The sequence below is a fragment of the Peromyscus maniculatus genome, chromosome 13, assembly GCF_049852395.1.
Source record: "Peromyscus maniculatus bairdii isolate BWxNUB_F1_BW_parent chromosome 13, HU_Pman_BW_mat_3.1, whole genome shotgun sequence".
In the NCBI taxonomy this organism is placed as follows: domain Eukaryota; kingdom Metazoa; phylum Chordata; class Mammalia; order Rodentia; family Cricetidae; genus Peromyscus; species Peromyscus maniculatus.
Window position 1 is genome coordinate 36,199,869 of NC_134864.1, and position 5,664 is coordinate 36,205,532.

General features: G+C 44.9%; 1 pseudogene; it reads left to right on the forward strand.

Moving 5' to 3' along the window:
• Positions 1-2,456: 2,456 nt before the first annotated feature.
• Positions 2,457-2,556, forward strand: LOC121822190 (U6 spliceosomal RNA; annotated as a pseudogene).
• The last annotated feature ends 3,108 nt before the right edge of the window (positions 2,557-5,664 follow it).

The following is a 5,664-nucleotide window of genomic DNA, read 5'->3' on the forward strand; positions in this document are numbered from 1 at the left end:
GGGGAGCACGTGCATCCCCAAAACAGTCTTCTTTTAGGTGAGTTGCCACATCCGCCTTCCTAGACTCCTTGCCTCCTCTGGACTGGTACTGTGGTGCACGCTGCTATTGAAGGGGGCGGGGGTGGGGGGGGGTGAGAGTGACTTAGCCTTTCTCTCCGGTTTTCCTTTGGCGACAAATGAAGTCCAAACACAAAGCCCAGGGCGGAACTTATCACGTGACGAGAAAGCAGGCTCCATAGAAAGCGCTTCAACAAGATCAGCAGCAGAAGCCAGGTGGGACTGTCCTCCCCTTCATGACAGAGTAGGTCGGAATTTCATCTTCGTTTACTCGTGGGTTTATGTCAGTTTATCTTGGAAAAGGAATACCTTCTCATCTTTACATTTTTTTTTCCCTCAAAGCAGCTTCACATATATTTATGTTGTTGGGGAAAAGGGGCGCCTTATCTTTGGTTTGATTGAAATGGAGTCTTGTAGCTTATGCTATCCTGAAACTCTCTGTGTAGTCCAGCCTGGTGTTGAACTCGGGGTGATCAACCTGCCTTTGTTGCCCAAGGGCTGAGATGGCATGCATGTGTCAGAATATCTGACTGCTTTTTCTTTTCGAGAATTTGGGGGAGGGGGTGTGGTGGCATACACCCCGTAATCTCCGCCCTCAGGAAGAAGAGTGAAGATTGCTGTGAAGTTGAGGGTAGCCTGGACTACAGAGTTTCAGGTCAGCTTGGGCTAGGGTGAAACCTGGTCTCAAAAAACAACTAAGTAAATAAGTAAACAAAAGCAAACTTATCTAACAGTGGTGAAGTTGAGGCTGGAGACTTCAGCTTTTGCAGGAGGGTCTGGACATCCTTCTGCCGCCAGGGCTGGTCCACTAGCTTAGGCATTTCCTGGCCACCACCCTAGCTCATTAAAGACACCCTCCCTTCCCCCCCATCCCACCACCACCCCTGCTCCCGCCCCAACCAGAACCACACCTGAGAGCGCTTCGGTCACGCTCCCAGCACAGCAATGAATCACCGGCTCTGACCCCTGGCACCTGTTATCTGTGGTTCCTTAGTCACATGCCCTAGTCTGTGGGAGAGCATCAGGGCATCTACAAGTCAGGGCAGGCTTCTGTTTGAGGAGTGTTTATGTCAGAGTCTGGAGGGCCTGCCTGCTTCACTGTGCCTTTGATGAGGTGTGGATAACACACAGGAGAATTCCTGCTGCCCTGCCTTGACACCCCAGTCTGTCAGGGTGCAGTGAGACCTCTCTGCTGGACAGTGCCCTTGGAGAGGATGATGGTCACCTATCAGGAAGTACTGCTTAAAGGGAAACACTTGTGCCCTGTGCAGAAGTCTCAGGATTTTCGTTCAGTGAATGGAAGTAAATCAGAACATGTATAAATCCATTTACTTCTTTTTTTCTTTCAAAAATATTTATTTATTTTTGTTTTATTTATATGTATGAGTATCTTGCCTGCATGTGTGTAAGTGTACCAGTGGCCATACTTTTCAGTGGCCATAGAAGCCAGCAGAGGGTACCAGATCCCTGGAACTTGATGAAAATGGGGTTATTGACAGTTGTGAACTGCCATGTGAGCACTGGGAACCGAACCCAGGTCCTCTGCAAGAGCAACCAGTGCACTTAACCACTCCAGGCCTCCATTTACTTCTTTAAAAGCGTCTTAGTTCCAAAAGGATAAGGTTACTTGATAAAATATCAAGTGGAAAGGCCAGGTTTCAGTGACACAGGCCTATAATCCCAACATAGAAGGGGGGAACAAGAGGATCAGAAGTTCAAGATCACCTTGAGTTTGAGGCTACGCTGAGCTATGTGAAACCCAAACATCAAACACACACACACACACACACACACACACACACACACGCACGCACGCACGCACGCACGCACGCACGCACGCACGCACGCACACGCACACGCACACGCACGAGACGATTCGAAGTAATACTTTCTAATTTTTTTGTTTGGGGCTTTTTGTTTGTTTACTTTGGCTCTGGTACTCCTCTTCCAGAAAATCCTAGGGATTATTATTTCTAAGAAACCCAAGTGCAATTGATGGCAGGCATCTAACATACATTGAAGTAGTTCAGTTGGCTATAAGGAAATATGTTGTTTTATTTAATATGAATTTCAGTTTCACAAGAACAGTGATGCCGCCAAACAAAGTGGCCATCCCAGTGAAGGACAATTCCTCTTTCCACTGATCTAGGAAAACCTTTTGGGAAGAAACAAATCATATCCCTCTTACTATGTATATTACAAAGGTAGTTAACCCTACTTAAAATGTATACCTTTGTTGTGTATTAGTGCAAAAGTGCAAAAGATCAAAGATGTGAAAATCGAGCACTGGAAAACCCTCACTACCGCTCTATGAAATCAGGGGGCTATGGCTTCAACAAGGGGCTCACACAGAGCTGTCCATAGACATCAGTCTCAACCATAAAAAAATATTCCAAGACGCGCTCATGCAGCAGCATATAGAAATCGGGATGATACAGAGAAGATCAGCATGGCCCCTGAACAAGGATGACACAAATTTGTGGAATATTCATATTATGTAAGAAAAGAAAGCAATAATGAAATGAAAGCCTTGCAGAGATGACAGAGATGTGGTTTGTTTGTATATTTGTTCGTTTTGAGACAGAAGTTCATCGAACTCAAGCCGGTCTTGAACTTGCTATGAAACCTAGGTTGGCTTTGAACTCCTGATGCCCCCACCCCCATCTTTCAAGTCCTGGGATTACAGGTTTGCACTACTGTATCTGGTTCACTCTCTCTTTCTCCCTCTCCTCTTCCTCTCTCCCTCCCTATCTCCCCGCCCTATCCCATAGATTAGCATAAATGCATGACTTTGGTTGGCAACATGAAATTCTGGAAAGCTCAGAGAAAATAGGCTTCCCATACCTGGCTGTTGGAAGTGCAACAGAGTAATTTTGTAATCCAAAAAAAGTATAGTTGCATTTATGCTCTGCTCTAGAACCTTCAGTTCTTGGAGTGTGGCTGTACATATGTGCCAGCACACACAGGAAAAGACATATGCTCAGAGTTACCCATTAAAGCCTCACTCGAAAGAGCGCTGACTGGAATCAACCCATGCGCCTTAGAGGGGGTTGGATGGCTTAACAAACTATAGCATCTCTGCAAATCAAAGACAATACCAGTTGGGTGTGCCAGTAGAGCCTTGTAATCCCACTGTTCAAGAGGGCTGAGGCCACAAGGTTTCAAGTTCAAGGCCAGTTTGAGATACATAGTGAGACCATGACTCAAAACAAACAAGGGAACACACACAGCTCGGAGAACCAACCAATCCAACGATAACAAAAAAAAAAAAAAAAAACCATGTGACTGACTATAAAGGGAACAAGTGGTAATCACAAATAAACTTGAAACCACGATGTTACATGAAAGGAGCCAGTCACAAAAGACCATTGTTTGAGATGTTCACAAAAGCAACCAATTAAGACAAAAGGTAAATTAGAGGTTGCTGTGCACGAAGATGTGGGAGCGCAGTGGGGGATGGGAAATGATGGCAGAGGGGCTCGAGGTTTCTTTTAAAGGTAACGAAAATGTGGTGAAAATCAATCATTGCATTTGGATGCACAACCCTGTGGATGTGGCAGGAGTCATCACATTGTGCGTTCGAATCAAGTGTGACTTTCAGCGTGTGAATTATTTTTTGGTAAAACTGTTCTCAGAATAAGGATGCGGGGCCGGTGAGATGGCTCTGTGGGGGAAAGCCTTCTGCTGTAAAGCCTGAGCCGCTGAGTTCGATCCCCAGGACCCACATGGTAGACGGAAAATAACTGACCCCCACAAGTTGTCCTCTTTAATATAGCCCTAGAGATATAGACTAAAGAATATATAGAATAAACAGGAAAAAGCAATCTTTTATTTAGAAGGAAGGGAAAGTAAAAATGATCATGTTCCTGAAAAGACCCTGGGAGAGGAACAGACACAATGCTAATTAAGGTGCTCCCTGGGTCTAATTAAGGAACTCAGCTGCCAAGGTATGCGTGGATAGTCATTGGCTGTGACTGATTTAGGCAATGTACACATTTTAACACTGTATTTCAATCTTGGGGCAATGTTTTACTTATCCAGACATATAATAATAAAACACGATAAATAATTCTTCCAGGCAGATAGATTGATCAGGTTTGCCCTGACCGTGTGTGCCCATGTGTACAGTTATAATTGGTAAGTCGATGTGCCCCACTGAACTCTTCGTGGCTGGGGGTCTGATGGGCAGGTGGAGGCAGCCATAAAAGAAGGAGCGTGTGTCCCGGGGCTTAATTCTGAAGACCCAGCCTGTGTGCAGAAGCCCTTCACAGCACCACAGTAGGATCCCTAGCACCCACAGATTGCCACCCACATGCCTACAGAAGGGATCAGAAGAGGAAATGAAGGCGAGAGAGGCAGACAGCCCCTTCCCAACAGACACTGCCCGAAAGACGAAGTATCAGCCATCACATGCAGCTTTCTCCCCGCACACATCTAAGAGAAAGTTATAATTCACAGACTTCAAAATATTGATACAACCTCATTTTTCCAACCAGTGCCAACCTATCACCACAGTGGAGGCAGATGAAAACCTGGCACTGCATCCTGTCGTGTGTAAGAGCTGGTGGGAGGCACCATGCTGTCTCATACATGCCAGCTAGAGAGAGCAATCTCAGCCAACGCAGTGCGGCTGCCCTTGACCTCTGCTCTGAGGAATCATTTTCAGAATGTTTCCTAGATGGTTTGTTGGATTCTCTGCCTTCAAAAACACCGCCCTCAGTACCGTAGCAGGCCCTTCCTCATAGGAACGTTGTTCAGCTACTTGGCTCTGTTAGGATCCCAGAAGCGTGACTTCAAATGAAATTGGTTCTAAAAATGGCAGAAGAGTATGTTAACATTGGCGGTGACGGATGAATGGACAGGAAGTGTATGTTTGGGGGTGAGGTTAAATTGTGCAAGTTACATCATTGTTTATTTATTTTTTTAATGCATCTAGAGCTCCAGAACGCTACATTCATAAGATTAGCCCTTATATAAAAGTTGCCGTGACCCACCTAATTCTTTGGTGGCTGGGGATGTGTAGGTATTTGTCTTAGGAAACCCTAAAACAACGCCATTGCTACCATTTCTTATTTATCTGTTCTATTTCATCCAAACTGTACCACAGGGTCTGAGAAAAATGTGCCGTTCTTAGTCCTCAATTCTCCTTTCCTGTCTTCTGTGTTAGACTGTTTCCTAAATATTTTTATCGCAGATACACATAATCTGAGCTTTACAAAATAACAGGCTGAAACATTTTTCCAGCCAAGATTGCTGTGGAAAAGAAATATGAAATGAACAAAGAACACAGTAAAACAGTATTATAACACATTATTGTTTATTTTAAAGTATGGATTTTTTTCTGTACGTGTTTTAATTTTTTCTTTTAAATTGTGTGTGCGTGCATGTGTGTGTGTCTGTGTGTGTTTACATAAGTTCACGTGTCTACATAGGCCAGAGGCAGCAGATACCCTGGAGCTAGAGTTACAGGTGGTTGTGAGTTGCCCAGCATGGGTGCTGGGAACTAAATTTAGATCCTCTGGATGCACACACTCTTAGCCCCTGAGCTGCCCCTCCAGATCCTTAAAATGCTTCTTTTGAGACAGGATCCATGTGGCCTAGGCTATT